At 43.9% G+C, this 20393-nt stretch overlaps 1 pseudogene; it reads right to left on the bottom strand.

Annotated features, from left to right (window-relative positions):
• Window positions 1–18868: 18868 nt before the first annotated feature.
• On the bottom strand, window positions 18869–19075 carry LOC144503267 (U2 spliceosomal RNA; annotated as a pseudogene).
• Window positions 19076–20393: the final 1318 nt, after the last annotated feature.

The following is a 20393-nucleotide window of genomic DNA, read 5'->3' as shown; positions in this document are numbered from 1 at the left end:
TGTGAGACAACAGTGCTAACCACTGTGCTACTGTGCCCCCCCAGTAGAGGGATTGATACACCACTGGTCAAACATATTTTTATCATACTTATGTCTGGAAGTTAGTAGATAAGTAGAAAGAAATACGTGCTTGGTAATATAATTAAATAGACATGCTCAAATTGTAATTGGACAACTATACTCATGTCATATTATGTAACCCCAATTATAAATTGTGAATGGACATAGACAATTTTTAAAACAAATGTGAGCCTTTGATTGGTAGATATTAAGTTCTTGTTGTTGAACCAAAGGGTATAATTGACATTGTATTTCATAATTCAAGAAGCCACTGGTAACTGGTAGGCTTCCTTGCTATAGCTCGAATAAAGATTTTGAACTACGTGTCAACTGGTCAGTTACGAGGAGTGAGGTATACTGTAGTCGAATAGCTGTGAAACTACTGCAATACTTTATGAGAAGAGAGTACTGATTGGTTGGCTGCTCAGAGTCCTCTTGCCAACCAATCAGCACTCTCCGCTTGTACAATATAAAGTTGTTGTTTCTCTTGACATTTGGTATTCTTGCCATTGTCCAAAAAGCTTCGACAAAATGCCCTTTTTCACCAACTTCGTTTTACTTCGCTGTTGTGAGGTAGGAATTATTTTTTAAAAAAGTTTATTCATTAATGTCACAAGTAGGCTTACATTAACACTTGCAATGAAGTTACTGTGAAAATCCCCGAGTCACCACACTCCAGCGACTATTCGAGTACACTGAGGGAGAATTCAGCATGGCTAATGCACCTAACCAGCACATCTTTGGACTGTGGGAGGAAACCCAGAGCACCCGGAGGAAACCCACGCAGACACGGGGAGAATGTGCAAACTCTGCTCAGACAGTCACCCAAGCTGGGAATCAAAACCATGTTCCTGGCACTGTGAGGCAGCAGTGCTAACTACTGTGCCACCGTTGCTCCCAGATAATGAACAGGATGGTTCATGCGAGGTCAATTCATCTTCAAAGCACCCTCCACACCACGGAGCGTTCTCAGTTATTTTCTACCAATGGAGTAGTGAGGAAAGGCGAGTAAAGAAAAAATTACCAATGAACAGCCCATTACAGCATAAACTGCCCAAATGAGAGGTGTTAATAGTTTCCCATTTGCCATGTACAGTGTATTGAGCACTCTGTACCTCATGCAGAGGCAGGCGCTCACTCAGTATTTCACACCTTGTTAAGATGCAATTCCTTTTTATATTTTATCACCTCCAACTGGTGTCAGATTGCAGCTTGCACTATCCAGCACAGACCGCAGCAACAAAGTACATCGTACCTCATTGAAGTCCAAAGTACAAAGTAGCCAGCAGATTTATGTCTGCCATAGCATGACGGTCACCACCAACCCTGACAACTGTAACTCAGCAATTTTTCAATTTTCTGACTGCCGGAGACATATTGTAAAATATTCTAAACAATGAAACCAAAATACTGTGGGAGCTGGAAATCGCAAATAAAAACAGGAGATGCTGGAAATACTCGCAATGTCTGGCAGCATCTGTGGAGAGGCAATCAGAGGTAACGGGCAGAGTTTTCCATTTTTATTTCTAAGTGCTGGCTCAGGCGAGGAGAATCGGTCTGTGTGGAGTCTGTACGTTCTCTCCGTGTCTGCCTGGGTTTCCTCCGGGTGCTCCGGTTTCTTCCCACAGTCCAAAGATGTGCTGGTTAGGTGCATTGGCCATGCTAAATTGTCCCTCAGTATCCGAACAGGCGCTGGAGTGTGGCAACTCGGGGATTTTCACAGTAACTTCATTGCAGTGTTAATGTAAGCCTACTTGTGACACTAATAAATAAACTTTTTTAAAAATAATTCCTACCTCACAGCAGCGAAGTGTGACGAAATTGGTGAAAAAGGGCATTTTGTCGAAGCTTTTTTGGACAATGGCAAGAATACCAAATGTCAGGAGAAACAACTTTATATTGTACAAGCAGAGAGTGCTGATTGGTTGGCTTTCCACGACACACTTCCCAGTACTTGGAAAATAAATGCCGGGCCTATCCTGCTGGTGATGCCGGCTTTCCAGAGATCGGAGTGCTCCGATCACGAGCACTAAAAATTAAAACATAGAAAGCCCCACGGACATGCAGACCTGCCTCCCCCCAATGGACCCGCAGACCTCCCTCCCCTCCCCCGCATGCACATGTGGAACCGTCCCCCCGACACCACGAGCATGGAGACCATCCTCCCTTCCCCCGCATGCATGAGGAACCCCCCACCACACACACAGGAATCAATCCCCATGCACACAGGGAACCCCCCTCCATGCGCAGGGGGATCCGACCCTCATAGCCATGGCGCAGTGCCAAGGCGCAGTGCGAAGGAGCAGTCCCAGAAGCAATGCCAGGGCACTGCATTGCCATGTCCCTCTCCCCCAGGGGCTGCTCTCAGCCCCCACTGCTTTCCTTCCGTCTGGTTCATGTTGAACCATACCCGCTGTGAACCCCGCCAATGTGATGTCACGCCGTCAAGGGGAGGGATACCAATGTGGGGGGGATGATACAATGGGGAAGCTGCTAATGAGACTTAAACATATTTAAATGAGGTTCCCATCCTCCTGGGCAGGAGCCTCATACGACACCCCCTCCCCCCACCCCACCATGTCACCAGACCTTGCGGTGAGATTCTGATTATTGGCCTCTCGTTGTGTGTTGCTGACATGTCGCTGCGGGTGCAGAATTCCGGTCAAAACGACCCTTCAGAACACAAAAAAGAGACATGTTCAACTTGAAATACTCGATAACAGATGATCACCAGACTTTCCTTCTGTGCAGCCACTTTAACCTGTCCACACTAAATGTGGAAGGAAACTCAGGTACTTAATTTTAAATCAGCAATTGTAGTTCAGGAGCTTGAGTTCCCTGAGGAACTTGAGCCTGCTGCGCATGAGCCAGCTGAGAAATGGCCACATGTGCATAGTTTGTGTCATTTACGTTCTTTAGTTTGGGAACCTGTCCTGCACACCTGTTTAGAAACAAAGAAGCGAAATGGTGCTTTACAGGTCACCTGACCTGAGAAATTGGGCCTTTACCTGAGAAATTGGGCCTTTACTGAGGAAAGTGTCCCAAAGAGCAAGACACTGGTATCGGGATTGGGGACAGGGAGAAGTCCCAGAAGTAAGCTTCAGCTGGGGACAAGACAGAGCTCAGAAAAAGGTACCAGATGTCAAGTTTAAAGAAAGGAATAGAATTACAGACTCTGAGTTAACGAGCAAACTGCGAGGATTAGGTTAAAGGAAAGCAGGCTTGATACAAGCACTGAAGATCTGAGGAGGCAGCTCAAGGTTGGCGAGCCTGTGACCATTTTGGAGCAGTGGTGTTCTGCTTGGCATGGCCAAGGATCTGAAATTGTGCTCGGAAGGTAAAGTTTGTGCATATTTGGAAATCCAGGGGAAAGGAATCTCAAAAGGAGAGATTGAAACTTTTGAGGAAGCCATCAAATTGGGAGCAATTTCTTCAAATGTAGAAATTGAAAACCCGCGTGAGAAAAGCAAAGTTTTCATGAGACCAGCTGGCTCACGATGTGACAAATATTTTGGGTGTTTGAGAAATCCATGGAATCTGCTTTGGTCACATTTGTCATTTACTTTGGAGTCTTTTACTGTGTCTGACCATAGTTTGTCTCTTAATTCACATGTACCTTATAATTACCCTGAATATTGCAATATAAAATACATATTGTAAATTGTTTCATCTTATTGAATTTGGATGTGGCTGTAGAGATATTCTGGAGTAACGGAATAGTGAATATTGGAATCATCTTCTTGTGTTTGTATCAAGATTTTTTTCCAACCCTTTTCTCTGGAGCAATATAGCTCATTTTTCTTGTATAATAAATATTTTATTTTTGTGTGAAAAGTTCATCAACAGACTCCTGTGAATTTGTTCAATAACTTTCCTGCACAGTTTCTTAAGAGAAAGTTTGGATCTAACAAGCCAGGTCTCTGGGGTCTGACTTGTCAAGTAGTAACATCAGCTGGGGTAGTAACAAACCTCAGTTCTCATTGTTCTACCACTTCCACATATCCCTGAGCTACCTCTGGAAAAGTACCACCCCTATGGTTTTTTGAATACAGTCAGAACTTTACATTGCCTCTTTTTTCTCCTTAATGCTTCATGACTTCCTAGCCATCTGCATTGATTTTTACTTTATGTGCTTCTTCCCTTAACACTATTCAGGTGAAATATTTTGGCAATGCAAAAGTACTTCCTTAAACTTTTCCCACTTTCCCACACCTCCTTCCTTCTATTTAGTTCATCACTCTTTCTTTCTTTCATGCATGGTTCTATCCATTGCAAAGACTATTTTCTAAACGGTGACAAAATTCATAATGCTAAAGTGCAAAGGGACTTGGGAGTCCTAGTCCAGGATTCTCTAAAGGTAAACTTGCAGGTTGAGTCCGTAATTAAGAAAGCAAATGTAATGTTGTCATTTATCTCAAGAGGCTTGGAATACAAAAGCAGGGATGTACTTCTGAGGCTTTATAAAGCACTGGTTAGGCCCCATTTGGAGTACTGTGAGCAATTTTGGGCCCCACACCTCAGGAAGGACATACTGGCACTGGAGCGGGTCCAGCGGAGATTCACACGGATGATCCCAGGAATGGTAGGCCTGACATACGATGAACGTCTGAGGATCGTGGGATTATATTCATTGGAGTTTAGGAGGTTGAGGGGAGATCTGATAGAAACTTACAAGATAATGAACGGCTTAGATAGGATGGACGTAGGGAAGTTGTTTCCATTAACAGGGGAGACTAGGACGCGGGGGCACAGCCTTAGAATAAAAGGGAGTCACTTTAGAACAGAGATGAGGAGAAATTTCTTCAGCCAGAGAGTGGTGGGTCTGTGGAATTCATTGCCACAGAGGGCTGTGGAGGCCGAGACGTTGAGCGTCTTCAAGACAGAAATTGATAAATTCTTGATTTCTCGAGGAATTAAGGGCTATGGGGAGAGAGCGGGTAAATGGAGTTGAAATCAACCATGATTGAATGGTGGAGTGGACTCGATGGGCCGAATGGCCTTACTTCCGCTCCTATGTCTTATGGTCTTATGGTCTACTTTCCCTACTTTGCTGCCAATTATACCATGCTTTCAATGGTATTAAATCTTTGAGACACAGTTCAAAGTAACATTACTTCAGAGACAGAAGAGAATAGGCATTGCCTGGGCTGACAACACTCAAGACCTTAAGGGATAAAAATCTTCCCACACTGTCTTCACTATTTTTTGTTACGTATATGTAACATTTTGCTTAATAAATTCTACTTGATTCATAAATGCTATTCATTATTCATACCTTGTTAGGTCAGGCTCAACTGAGAACCGTATTGTTATAAGTTAAGAACCCAGATGTTAGATATAATAGTAAAAGGGCTTTATAAAGCCCTTTATCAAAAACCCCCAAGCTTACAGTTAATTAAGAGCTAAATTCCTTCCATGTGGAATAAAAACTAGAAATAGAGGCATTGAGTCATAGAGGTATACAGCACAGAAAAAGGCCCTTTGGCCCACAGTGTCTGTGCTGATCAAAGACAAACCACCTAAACATTCTAATCCCATTTTCCAGCACTTGGCTCATAGCCTTGTGTGTCTTGGCATTGCAAGTGCACATCTAAATACATCTTAAATGTTATGAAGGTCTCTGCCTCCGCCATCCTTTTAGGCAGTGAGTTCCAGACTCCCTCCACCCTTTGAGTGAAAATCTTTTTCCTCACATCCCCTCTAAACCTTCTGCCTCTTATGTTAAATCTATGCCCCCCAAGTCATTGATCCCAACACCAAGAGGAAAAGTTTTTTCCTGTCTATCTATGCCCCTCATAATTTTAGACATCTCAATAATCATAGTGCAGAAGGAGGCCATTTGGCCCATCAAGTCTGCACCGACCACAATCCTATCCATGCCCTATCCCCTTAACCCCATGTATTTACCCTGCTGTTCCCCTCACACAATGGATCAATTTAGCATGGCCAATCAACCTAACCCGCACATCTTTGGACTGTGGGAGGAAACCGGAGCACCCGGAGGAAACCCACGCAGACACGGGGAGAATGTGCAAACTCCACACAGACAGTGACCCGAGACCGGAATTGAACTCGGGTCGCTGACGCTGTGAGGCAGTAGTGCTAACCACTCTGCCATTGTGCTGCCCTCATGTCCCCCCTCAGTCTCCTCTGCTCCAAGGAAAACAACCCCAGTCAATCCAATCGCTCTTCACTCAGCCGCAAGTACCAAATATTTTGCTTCATAAAGTTCTGGAATATTCATGGGTGCATTCATATAATAGCTGTAGCCTTGATAATTTCACTTCAAATTACTGCTACAATTAGAGCCTAAATACAGTTTCAACCCAGAGTCAAAAGCCAAAGTATTCAGTAATGTGGTAATTATATTACTGAACTAGTAACCCTGAGAATTTAAACCGTATCATGCCAGTTTGAGAATTTGAATTCAAATAAATATCTGGAATTAAAATGCAGGTATTAGTTAAAGCTATCACGAAGCTATCAGATTGTTGGAAAACTCAACTGGCCATGAATATAATTTAAGGAAGGATATCTGTTGTGCTCAACAGGACTGGCCTATATGTGACTCCAAATATACACGGAATGGCCTTCTGAAGTGTAGCCTAACGAATCATTCCATTGTATCAAACCACTGAAGAAGATGGCTTATAACCATCTCAAGGGAAACACTAGGGAATGGCACTAATTTGGGGTGGCACAGTGGCAGGGACTCGGGTTCAATTCCGGCCTTGATTGACTATCTGTCTGGAGTTGGCACATTCTCCGTGTGTCTGCATGTGTTTCCTCCGGGTGCTCCAGTTTCCCCCCACAGTCCAAAGATGCGCAGGCTAGGTGGATTGGTCATGCTATATTGCCTCTTAGTGTGCCAAGATGTATAGGTTAGGGGGATTAGCAGGTTAAATACATGAGGTTATGGGATAGGGCCTGGGTGGGATCCTTTGTTGGAGAGTCAGTGCAGACTTGATGGGCTGAATGGTAGCCTTCTGCACTGTGGGGATTCTATGATTTTATGAAATGCCAACCTTTCCAGCAATGCCTATATCCTGAGAATTGCTTTCTAAATAACTAAGGCAGAGAAACTTTGCAGGAGATAGTCTCTCAGAGTTTCTCCTTCAGAGTCAGCTTGGCTGGAAAACCATTTTGACCTCAGCATCAGTTTTACAATGAGGCTGAAGATGTTGAGTGTGAGTGCAACATCACCACCAACATTATTTGCATCCCAATCAAATGGGATGAAACTCAAAATGCTTACCTACATCAGCAGTCGCAGTTTGGGAACTACAGTTTACAGTGGATCTCAGTACTTCTGTGTATGCACTGGCTGGGAAACGGGTGCACATGTGCACTAAGTCTTTTCATGTTAGTTAGGCCAAAAATTGATCCTGCTCAAAAGGAAAGGGAGCAGGGAAGTGAAACGGGGCAAAATTGCAGGTCTGGTGACCTGAAACCAGAATGCCAGAGAGGTGTCCTCGGAAACAGGACATAGGGAGGGGGACAGGGAGAAGGTCCCAAGTCAAAACAAAGGCCCCAAACCAGAAGGTTGAACAGAAAGAGTTCCTAGAAGAAAGGCCCAGGCTGGGACAACAACAGGGATCATAGATAGATTGCATTTGGTCAGGATAAATGACTGGAGCAGAGGAGTTAAAGAAAGAGCTGCAAGGCATAGAACTGAAGCGAACCAGGCATGAGAGAAGCCCTAAAGATCCAATAAGGCATCCAAAGGCTGGTGACTTATTACCATGGGACTTTTGGACCAGCAATGTTCATGCATGGCATAGCCAAAGATCTGAAAGTATGCTTGGAAGGTGAATCTTGAGTGAACTCACAGATCCAAGCAAAGGGAATATCAGAAGGTGAGAATGAAACCCTGGAGGTGGATCCTTGTTGAAGCCGTCCAAGTTGGAGCGATCTTTCGAGAGAATTCCAAGGTGAGTTCTTCAAATGTGAAGATTAGAAACCCTTGTGGAAAAGACAGCTTCAGTGAGACCAGTTGGCTCTCAATGTAACAAGCATCTGGGTGGGTGGTTGAGAAATCCACTGAATCTGCTTTGGTCGCATCTGCCATTTATTTTGGAGTGTGACGTGTCTGACCACAGTTCACCTGTTAATTCACATATATCACATACTTACCCTGAATATTAGAATATAAGATAGAAATGGTAAATTGCTTTATCTTTCCAAATCTGTATGTATGTGTAAAGATATGGCTGGAATAAAGGAATGGTGAATATTTGAATCATTCTCTTGTGCTTTTGTTGAAATCTTTCCAACCTTGTTTGTCTGGTGTAATATGATTAATTTTACTTGTTTAAGAAATGTTTTATTCTTTGTGTTAGACTTTGTTCAGTGACTATCATCCACAGTTTAAAAAAAAGTTAGGATCTATAAGTCACGTTTCACTATGGGCTCTGACTTGTTTGGTATTAACATCAGCTGGGATTGTCGCAACTTCCATGTATGGCATTCCCAGACTCCGATTGAGCGTTAACAAGACAGATTTTACATCCATACATGTTCCTTTAACCAATAATTACATCGTGTGGTATTTGCCCATCTCCTTCGAATGAAACTAACAATGTGTTGATTACATTTATAAGGAGCTTATCTCACGTATCAAATGTGTTGTTTTAAAAAGCAGTGTCCGCATGTGGTTAACTTCTCAGTGGTCAGTTTCATAGACATCGTTTAGGCCTGGTGTTAATGATGCACTAATTTTATTTTTAAGGTTTAAGGATAAACAGGTGGAGAGCATTGATCAATTAAGTCCTTTGAGCACATATAAAGAAAGACAGAAATGACAGTTTTATTTGAATTAGTCAAGTTTCCTCTTGATGTCTTATTTTAGATACAGTGCCCTGTCAGGGCCTGTCGCACCCCACCCCTCCACCCCCTGTCTTATTTGTTTAATTTACTGATTATAAAGGAAGACTTGCAGTGTGACTGGGTGGCCTTGAAGATGGAGCACATAGTATTCACTGGCATGCTTCAGACCTCCATGACTGCTGGGCATAGCAGAGGCTGGGGTGCATCATCACCCCGAGAATTATATTTTGGTTTAGTTAGTTAGGTTTCCTTTTTGATGTTTGTTTTAGTTACAGTAAGGTAAGGTAAAGTCAGTAAAGTTGCCTTCATCCCAATGACCATGGGCTGCTCTCCCCTTTGAGGGGGAGATTTAACCTGAGGATCACCGCACCTCAGGTGAGGGGCAAGGTTAAGATTGCGGGGCCCTCATGAATAAGCTCAGCCGGTACGGGAATTGAACCCACGCTGTTGGCATCACTCTGTATCACAAACCAGCTGTCCACCAAACTGAGCAAAACTAACCCCCAGATGCAGCACAGTGGTTAGCACTGCTGCCTCACAGCACCAGGGACCTGGGTTCGATTCCCGACTTGGGTCACTATCTGCGTGAAGTTTGCACATTCTCCCCGTGTCTGAGTGGGTTTCCTCCGGGTGCTCCGGTTTCCTCCCACAGTCAAACAAACGTGCTGGTTAGGTGCATTGGCCAACGCACCTAACCAGCACGTTCGTTTGACTGTGGGAGGAAACCGGAGCACCCGGAGGAAATTCTCCCTCAGTGTAGCCAACTAGGCAACTAGGGGCAACTAGGGGATTTTCACAGTAACTTCATTGCAGTGTTAATGTAAGCCTACTTGTGACACTAATAAATAAACGTTATAAAACTTTATAGTGTCCCATCAGGGGATATCACCCCTTCTCATTTTTGTTCAATTTATTGATTTGTGTTTATCAAAAATATAAAGGGAGGCTTGATATTTTGGTTTAGTTAACTGAGTTTCCCTTTACATTTTTGTTTTAGTCACAGTGCTCCACCAGGGGCTGTCACCCCCTCACACTGCTTAGTTACTTTGTTCTACGTAAAAACTAGAAGCAGGAATGGGGCTTTCGGTCCTTCAAGCCTGCTCCGCCATTCATTATGATCATGGCTGATTATTTGTTCTGACCATTTGTTTACTGAAAAGAGGCGGTAAGGAGAGACTTGATACGTTCGTGGCCCCAGAGAGGCAGCTCACGGTGTTCATTGGCATCCTTGAGGTCTTCCGTGAGTGGTGGGCACAGCAGGAGCTGGAATGTGTCATCAAGACCCTGGAAACAATACTTCAGTTTGATTCGCTCAGTCTCCTTTGACATTTTGTTTTAGTTACAATGCTCCATCAGGGCCTGTCATCCCCTTTGATTAGTTTATTTTATTGTTTATGGTTTATTATTAAAAGAGAATAGGGAAGAAACTTTAGGCAGCTCCTTGTTAGTATATTGGTTAGTATCCCTGCCTATCATATGGAAGAACTTGGGTTCAATCCCCCTACTTGGAGAAGTCTCTATCTAAATAATTACCTGCTGAAGAAGATATTAAGAGGCTGTCACTTTGGTAATTACTTATCTTTTTATTGTTTATTTTAAAAAGCACATAAAGAGAGGCCTACCCCTTTAAGGAGCTGTTAATTACATTATTGGTTTGTTTAGTATATTAGAAGAGAGACAGTTGGCTAGCGTATGATCTAATGTCATGGGTTCAATCCCCGCTTCTTCACCTTACTCCACATTTGCAGAGTGCTGCGTCTGAAGTTCCATATAATCAATTGCCTCGCTCCAGTGGAGAGAGAGATGACTGTGGCCCTTAGTGAATCATGGCCAACTTTCATACCTGGTCTCTTTAAGGGGTGTTTGATTGGTGTACTCAAGGAGATTTGCTCCTTTAAGGGTTGGCCATCTGCTGATTTATTTGCTCAGAAAGAGTATAAAGAGAGACTTCTGGGACATTGGCGGTTGATAGGGGAGAGGTAAACATTTGCAATGTTGCATTCTGAAAATAAAACTAGTATTAAGTAAAAGGTTGGCACCTGGTTTCCTGCTGCACCAAAAGATGAGGTGCATTGGCCATGCTAAATTCTCCCTCAGTGTACCCGAACAGGCACCAGAGTGTGGCGACTAGGGGATTTTCACAGTAACTTCATTGCAGTGTTAATATAAGCCTACTTGTGACACTAGTAAATAAACTTAAAGTTCAGATTGTATTCACACCCCAAACTGCAGGTTAAGTTAAAACGACATTATCTCCAGTTTCCGGCATTTTAAAGTTCTTGGTTCACATCCCATCTCATTTATCAATAAAAATTGAACCATGGCAAAGTTTAATGTTTTGAATATAGAATCTGCATTTCTCTTTAAATTCCTCTCCAAGGTTTTTATTTATTTATTAGTCACAAGTAAGGCTTACATTAACACTGCAATGAAGTTACTGTGAAATTCCCCAACATTACCAACATTAGTTTGAAAAGATAGAATCCTACAGTGCAGAAGGAGGCGATTCGGCCCATCGAGTCTGCACCTATCACAATCCCACCTGGACAAATCTCCATAACACGATGCATTTGACCTAGCTAGTCGCCCTGACACTAAGGGGCAATTTAGCATGGCCAATCCACCTAGCCCGTGCATCTTTTGGACTGTTGGAGGAAACCGGAGCACCCGAAGGAAACCCCATGCAGACATGGGGAGAATGTGCAAATTCCACACAGTGTCCCAAGCCGGGAATCGAATCCAGGTCCCTGGCACTGTGAGGCAGCAGTGCTAACCACTGTGCTGCCCCAAGTGTGCCAAATTTCTCAGGCTATTACAAATATGACTTTTATTGGGTTGTAATATCTTTGCACCTCATCAGATGTGCATTGTATCTGTTACACATTTCTTTGGCAGCACCTATGTTCACAAAAGTAATCCTAATAAAAAAAAGGAAAGCAAAATATCGCAGATATAGAAAGCTGAATTAAAAATCTTTGGAAAATGCTGGGTTATACTCCGAAAGAGAGGGCGGGATTTTTCGGCTGCGCACACCCCAAGACTGGAAATTCCCGCCCGAGGTCAACAGACCTTTAAATGGTCCGCCAAATTTTCTGTCCCACCAGCTGCGATTCCCACGGCGGGCAGGACCAGAAATTTACTACAGAGTTTATGTTCCAGCTTGATCACTTTCCATTAAAACAACAACTTACATTTATACAGTGCCTTTAATGTAATAAAAGTTAGGTCAAAGAAGTCGTTTTTAAGGATTGTCTTAAAGGAGGAGAGTGAATTAAGTTGCTTGAGAAGGTATAGGGAGGGACTGGCAGAGTGTAGGGCCTGGACAACTGAAGGCATAGCCACCAATGGTGGAGCAGTTATCATTGGGAATGTAACATAATTGGGAGTTATAATTAAGAGGCCAGAAATAATAAAATGTAGATATCGCAGAGAATGTGCCATTCTCCTGCCTTTTCCCTGTAACCCTACAGATTGTTTCTACATTGTTTTCACACAGAGGGTGGTGGGTGCCTGGAACTCGTTGCTGGGGGAGATGGTGGCAGCAGATACGATAGCGACATTTAAGGGACGTCTGGACAAATACATGAATAGGATGGGAATGGAGGGATATGGTCCCCGGAAGGGTAGGGGATTTTAGTTCAGTCGGGCAGCATGGTCGGTGCAGGCTTGGAGGGCTGAAGGGCCTGTTCCTGTGCTGTAATTTTCTTTGTTTGGAGGAGACTACAGAGACAGAGCCCATAATGGGATTTGAAAGCACAGGTCAGAATTTTTTAAATCCAGACATTGTTTGACTCTAATTTAAAATGGACCAATTCATTATCTAATATAGCTGTTAACAACTTAGAGCACTATGACACCCAACCTGTAAAAAAGCAGCAAGTATTCTACACCAATTCAACATTTCTGATTGCACCACTTTAGTCCAGTATATCAAAAGTAAGCATTGCTCCCTCTGCTGGATAAATAAAGTACAACTCTGACAGCCATAGTGAGCACTGTCAGCCCATTGATAAGAAACCTCAAAATTCAAGCTGATTGTCTTTCTGACTCGTGTCTCCAGTTATTTAAGTCACATTTGCAGCGAATTACAATTTTTAAATGCCTGCTTGGTGGTGTGTGCACAATCCATTTTGGCCTGTCACAGAGCAGAATTTTCCCCTTCCCGCCCACCATGGGAATCGTAGCGGGCGGGGAGGGGCGGACCACACAAAGGTCCGTTGAGCTCAGGCGGGATTTTCCGGCTTTGGGGTGAGCGCGGCCAGAAAATCCCACTCATAGAGTGCAAAAAAGGCTTTGGCCCATCGAGTCTGCACCGACAATATCTACCACCAAATCAAAGCCCTACAGGGCAGAAGAAGGCCATTCAGCCCATCGAGCTTGCACCAACCACAATCCCACACAGGCCCTATCCCTGTAACCCCATGCATTTACCCTAACTAGTCCCCCTGACACTAAGGGGCAATTTGACATGGCCAATCAACCTAACCCACACATCTTTGGACTGTGGGAGGAAACCCACGCAAACACGGGGAGAACGTGCAAACTCCACACAGTCACCTGAGGCCGGAATTGAACCTGGGTCCCTGGCACTGTGAGGCAGCAGTGCTAACCACTGTGCCACCCCAGGCACACTAATGGCATTTTCCTGCACTTGTCCCATGTTCTTGGACTTTGGATAGAACATCTGTGCCTTCCTTAATGATTTAAAGAGCTTTATCCATCTCATCTAGGCTTAAGCTTCAAAGGATATGAAATAAGGGAAGAAATCTTTGCCTTAACCATTTACTCATCTTGCTATCCAACTGTTGTCTATTGTCCTTTAGCATCATTTTCTGTACTCAAACTCTGTTACACTGCAATTCAGCCTTTGGGCTGCAAATGTGTTTCTTGAAGCAAATACCATGAAGTAAAGCAGAGAGATTGGGTTTATTCAAAGGATAGAGTTGTGTTTTATGCTCTGAGCTCCAGCAGGAACTGGGATGAGACTGCCTGTACCACTGCAGTTGGGATTTTTCCCTTAAACAAACTTGCATTTCACAGGCCTGGACAGGATTTTATCCAATTCTAAACTCTCACACCAATCTGCGCCAGTGGTTCAGGCCGTATCCTTCACCACTACCTCACACACAAATGTAGATAGGGAGAGGCGACTGGGAGATGAGTAGTACAGCACAAAATGTTCTTGGCCTTCTTCAACAATAAAGTGTTATCAGTTACAGATTCAAGATAAGTTAGCACCAATTTGTAGCTGAGTTTACAAATGTCACCAAGTCAAGAGCAAACAAGGCAGGGACATAGTGGAATAAGCAAAATATTGCGGATGCTGGAATCTGAAACAAGAACAGAGGATGCTGGCAAAGCTCAGCAGGTCTGCCCGCATTTGTCAGGAGAGAAACAGACTGAATGTTTCGAGTCCATGGACTCTTCGCTAGAAGATGCAGTGGTGTGGGGATTACAGCATTTGTACTCCCCACATTAGCACTGCATCTTATTAATGGGCAGAAAGTCAGTGGGTCCCATCACTGGCATGGCTGACCAAAGCTCAGCATATTTCATGTGGTGGTTTGATAACTTTGTGAGTTGACTTTCATTCCCATTTTCCTATAGTGAACCACCACAAGATTCCTTTTGGGACTAAACTCATTTTAGGAATAATATTAAATATTTTCTCATTTTGGCAGTCACCTTGGGGAAATTTCATCTGCCCCATCACTTTTGTACGAATTTGTAAGTGTCCTTTGTGCAAGCAGCAGATGCAAGGGGTGGTCATCAGCTGAACTGGTTTATATCAGTAAGACTGGGAAACATCATTAAACACGAAAATTGGAAAAGACGCAGGTGGTTGTCCTTGTGCAATGAAGATGTGTTGGTATCAATCTGAACAACTGTTCTTCATTTCAGAAGCAGAGCCAGCAACTTCATCCAAATAGCCCTGAAAATCATCGAATGGTTACACCACAGAGAGGCCATTCAGCCCACTGAGTCTATGCCATTAAGGACATACGAAATAGGAGCTGGTGTTTGTCATTTGGTCCACCATTCAACAAGATCATCGTTCATTTTCCATCTCAATTCCACCTTCTTACACAAAAATACATCAATCCATCGATTATGCTCAATGACTGAACAATCACAGCTCTCAAGGGGTGATGAATTCTAAAAATTCACAATCCTTGAAGTGAAGACATTTCTCATCTCAATCCTAAATCATCTATCTCTTAGAACCATAGAATCCAGACAAGTACAGAAAAAGGCCATTCGGCCCATTGAGTTTGCACCACCCAGGCACTCCATTCCCCCCCTCGCCACTCTATCCATGTAACCCTGAGCCTTTACCATGGCTAATCCACCTAACCTGAACATCTTTGGACAGTAGGAAGAAGCCGGAGCACTTGGAGGAAACCCAAGCAGACATAGGGAGAATGTGCAAACTCCACACAGTAACCCAAGGCCGGAATTGAACCTGGATCTCTGTGCCCACCACAGTGCCACCCCCTTATTCTGAGTCTTATTCTGAGACATGACCCAGTGTTCTAGGTTCCCCAGACAAGGGAAACCTTTCTCAGCATCCACCTTGTCAAGCCCCTTAGAAATTTTATGTTCAGTTAGATCATTCTTCTAAGATTCAGGAAATAAAAACCTGGTCTACTCAATCTCTCTCTGTAATATTTCCCATCTCTTGCCATTCAAAACATATTCTTTTTTGGTTTTTTTCTACCAAAATTGATAACTTCTAACTTCCCCATATTGTGCCATATTCTTGTCCACTCACCCAACCTGTGTATCCCACCACCCCAGTCTCTTCGTCCCCACCTCGCTGCCTACTTTCCCACTTAACTTCATATGGACATCAAACTTGGATACATTACTGGCCTCTCATTTAAGTGATCAACATAGATTTTAAGTAGCTGAGACCCATTTACTGATCCTGCCCATTGTGTAAATTATTGCAATCAGCCACCCTGTTACTGAACTCATTAGCAACGTCCTGTTTGCTCACATTAACACTCGGGTACCAGGAACTGAGTGGATATCCATCCGAGATGCTCATTACAAAGTTGCAGATCTCTCAGTTATTACGAGAATACACATTGGATGATTATACCAGTGAACAGGGGAGCATTGTAGGGAAGACAGACTTAGGGGTATAGGAGAGGGGAGAAATACTAACATACAAAACACTCAAGCCCAATCCTGTCAACGAATGGTTAGTACTCCCAAACAAACATGTAAAGGACATGGTTTAAATTGACACACCATCAAACTCAAAGCAAGAAACATCAATCTGTGTACGAGTGAACAGCGAGATCGAGTCAATGGGTTCTTACCAATAAATTAATTGCAACTTTTCAAAGATGCGGAATAATTTATCCTGTTAGCTTTATGATCCCAAACTCTCAGCCGCAACTCACCATAAACAATGGATGATCTCCACTCGACCCACACTGAATTCTCCGCCTGTCTTCCCTGTGCCATATTCCGTTCTAATTTGGAAATACTTGGTTGTACTTAAAGTGAAAAAAATAAACTTTAAGCTATAATGCATGCAGGGCAGAAGAGGAGAAATGTGGATTTTATTCCCTGGACTGAATCCTTACGAACTTCAATAAAATATCGCAATCAGAAACTGGTGCCTTCCAAATTGGAAAGGAAAACCGCATTTCCTGTTACAATGGTTAATATCACATCAGAAAAGCACTTAAAAACTCCAGCCTTTCCAGTCAAATGAACTGCCTGTCAGCAGGTCACAGTCTAGACACTGGTGTTGCTGTTTTGACAATTGGGAGTGGGTTGGTATAGAACATTTTTATTTTGTGAACAATTTATGAACATTAACCCTGACACACGTGGAATATATATGAAAATGTTAGCATGTCACTGGATCAAACTAAAGCTTTTTTACAGGGATGATGCATTTTTGAATCCACCTCCCTTCACCACGCTCTGAGTAAAACCAAATAAACTTGTTTTGTCTCACCGAATATCTGGAGGTACTTTTTTTTAAAAACCCTATTCGTTCATGGGATGTGGATGTCGCTGGCTGGACCAGCATTTGTCTACCAGCCGAGAACATTCAAAAGTCAACCATATTGCTGTGGATCTGGAGTCACATGTCGGCCAGACCTGGTAAGATGGCAGATTTTCTTCCCTAAAGGACATTAGTGAGTCAGATGGTTTATTTAGAAACAACAATGGTTTCATGGTCATCATTAGACTTTTAATTCCAGATTTTGAGTAAATTCAGATTTCATCATCTGCCATGGTGGGATTCGAATCCAGGTCCCCAGAGCATTACCCTGGGTCTCTGGATTACTAGTCCAGCGACAATACCACTAAGCCACCGCCTCGTCTCCAAACTGAGGTGACATCCAGCAAGGGCAATTGAATCAAAGGTAGAGGGACACAGATGTAGTTGGCAATTGCAACAGGTGGCTTTGGTTTTACGAACATCAATATAAGGCAGAATCCAACTTGTCCATGACAACAAAAACCGTGGGAATGATTGGACAGGGTGGAGCTATAAAGCATGGCGATGAGCATTTGGAGGACAATAAGTTTTTGACCTTTTCCAAAGTAGCAGATATGTTCAGGAAAAATAAGAAACCATTCACACAAGTTTAGTAGTCTCTGCTACCGGTCAATGATTCCCAGCTTCACAATCGGCCTCAGCCCTTCCACTATCCCATAATCTGATTGTTCAACATTCAATCTTCCATAAATCACTACTTACTTCAGCTGAACACTTGGACGATGACAGACACTGGCTGGAATTCTCTGACCTCGCCCAAGGCTGCAATTCTCCGGTCTTGCTGCACTGATTGGAGATTTGGCTGAGTGCCAGATTCTTAGTTCTTGCTGGCAGTGGGGCGAGTGAGGCAGGGAATTCCGACCATGGTTTCAGCACCATTACCGGCATCATCCCCCTCCTTTGTAGTTTAGTTCAGCCTGAAATATCAGCAGAGTATTTGCAACCTCTGCATCCTATTTAAATGAGCTGCGACTCCAATGCCTATCCTGTAAAGACCATGGGCTGGAATTCTCTGGCCATTCACGCCCTGCCACTGGCGAGAAGGGAGAAGTTGGCACTCAGCCAAATGTCCATTCATTGCAACGGGATTGGAGAATCCCAGCTGGGCAGGCACAGTCAGAGAATATCTGAAGCATCACCCACATAAGTTCCTATTTCAGCTCATCTGCTGCTGAAATTCACATCAATGCTTTACCATTTTCATTCCCGTGAACTTCAGCTTGTTTTAAACTTTGTTCTCTGCCTCTAATCTCGCACCAAGTCCTTCTACTTTGAAGGTCTATTCTGAGCATGGATGCTCCCATGTCTGTTAAAATTTCCATTTTATTTAATATTCTCTCTTCCTTGTTCCGCTGACCACAGCCTCTTGTGAATCTCCCTTCCTTCTGCCTAACCATTAATGATTGTGCCTTCAGTCAACCAGATGCAATTACTTCCCTCTCTAAACCTACCTCCTGGATCAAGTGTCTGATCACCCCACATAAAATCACCTTCTTTGACCATTGCTTGCTTTACATTTCTGACAAGTACCTTGCAACATTATATAGCACCTCTAATGTAGAATAAAGTTATAGGTCAACTAGACACAAGAGCTCTTACTTTATAACACTGTCCAATCCCCTTTGTATTCCAATGGATTAGCACCTTCAATTTCCACTCAAAACACCAACAAGTGTGAAGAAATAGAGTTGGACATAACTCCTGGTAATAGGAGTTTAGGGCATATTTTGAGGAGGGATTGTGAAAATGGTGGAACCAAGTTGATGATGGAAGCAAAAATAGAGCTGAAGAGGCAGTTCACTGATCAGAAAGTGGGATGGGAAGGTATTTTTTTTAAAAATACTTTTCCAATTCAATCAAATCAAATCCAATTCAGAGTCTCAACAAGTTGACACATTTCAGATCCAGGCTGACAAGACAGGGCAAGCGACCAAACCACCCTGTCCTGGGCCTGATCTACATGAGCCAAGCTGATTGGAGAAGGGGGAGGTTCCTCCTCCAAGACTTGGGCTCATTTGCATCTTAGCCAAAAGGCCGAGATGCCGCTTTTAAAAATTGCTTCATATGAAACACATGAAGCTTCAGTGTAACCTAATGACCTCAACCAAGTGCAGGCGATCCATACTACACTTGATCTTAGCCAAAAGGCCGAGAAGCGATTGAGAAAGCAGAGACTCAGCTTCATAGACAACGAGTATAATCAAAGCGGCACCGTGGCAGTGGTTAGCACTGCTGCCTCACAGCGCCAGTGACCCAGGTTCAATTTCAGCCTCAGGTCACTGTCTGTGTGGAATTTGCACGTTCTCCCCATGTCTGCGTGGGTTTCCACCTAGTGCTCGGATTTCCTTCTGCAGTCCAAAGATGTGTAGGTTAGGTGGATTGGCTATGCTAAATTGACCCTCAGTATTGGTGGGACCACCAGGGTAGCTACAAGAGGTTGCGGGGATAGGGCCTGAGTGGGATTGTCGTCGGTGCAGGCTTGATGGGCCGAATGGATATATTAGTTCCTAAGATATAGGAACAGATTTAGGCCATTTGGCCCATCGAGTCTGCTCAGTCATCCGATCATGGCTGATATGCTCCTCATCACTATTTGCCTGTCTTCTCCCCATAAAGAACAAAGAACAAAGAACAATACAGCACAGGAACAGGCCCTTCGGCCCTCCAAGCCCGCGCCGCTCCCCGGTCCAGGATTGAATCCCGAATCCAGGATCCCCGCCCAATTTTCCAGCCTATCTACATACCAATATCCTATCCACCGAGCTGTCCCTCACAGCTACGATGCTTTGTTCATTACAACCTATTAACTTACCCCCACCCCCCCATTCCAGACCATGTGATCTCCAGGGAGAGGCGAAAACCCAGAGTGAAAAACCCCAGGGCCAATATGGGGGAAAAAAATCTGGGAAATTCCTCTCCGACCCCCTGAGGCGATCGAAACGAGTCCAGGAGATCACAATGGCCCCGATCGGAAAATGCTTCCCAACCCTAGTCATTTCCACTTCCACGAACACCATATGAATTCCCTGCCCCCGAGACAGGTTCCCAACTATCCGCAGTCTCACTCTGTACTGGCACCAGCAAGATGATCGTAGAATGAAGCCTTGAAACGAGAAACCAGGAACAATTAGCCCGCGCCGCTCCCTGGTCCAAACTAGACCACTCTTTTGTATCCCTCCATTCCCACTCCGTTCATATAGCTGTCTCGATAAGTCTTAAACGTTCCCAGTGTGTCCGCCTCCACCACCTTGCCCGGCAACACATTCCAGGCCCCCACGACCCTCTGTGTGAAATATGTCCTTCTGATATCTGTGTTAAACCTCCCCCCCTTCACCTTGAACCTATGACCCCTCGTGAACGTCACCACCGACCCGGGGAAAAGCTTCCCACCGTTCACCCTATCTATGCCTTTCATAATTTTATACACCTCTATTAAGTCTCCCCTCATCCTCCGTCTTTCCAAGGAGAACAACCCCAA

The sequence above is a fragment of the Mustelus asterias genome, chromosome 13 (assembly GCF_964213995.1).
Source record: "Mustelus asterias chromosome 13, sMusAst1.hap1.1, whole genome shotgun sequence".
NCBI classification, from domain to species: domain Eukaryota; kingdom Metazoa; phylum Chordata; class Chondrichthyes; order Carcharhiniformes; family Triakidae; genus Mustelus; species Mustelus asterias.
Note: the sequence above shows the minus strand (reverse complement) of the source record. Positions and strands in the feature narration are given on the sequence as shown.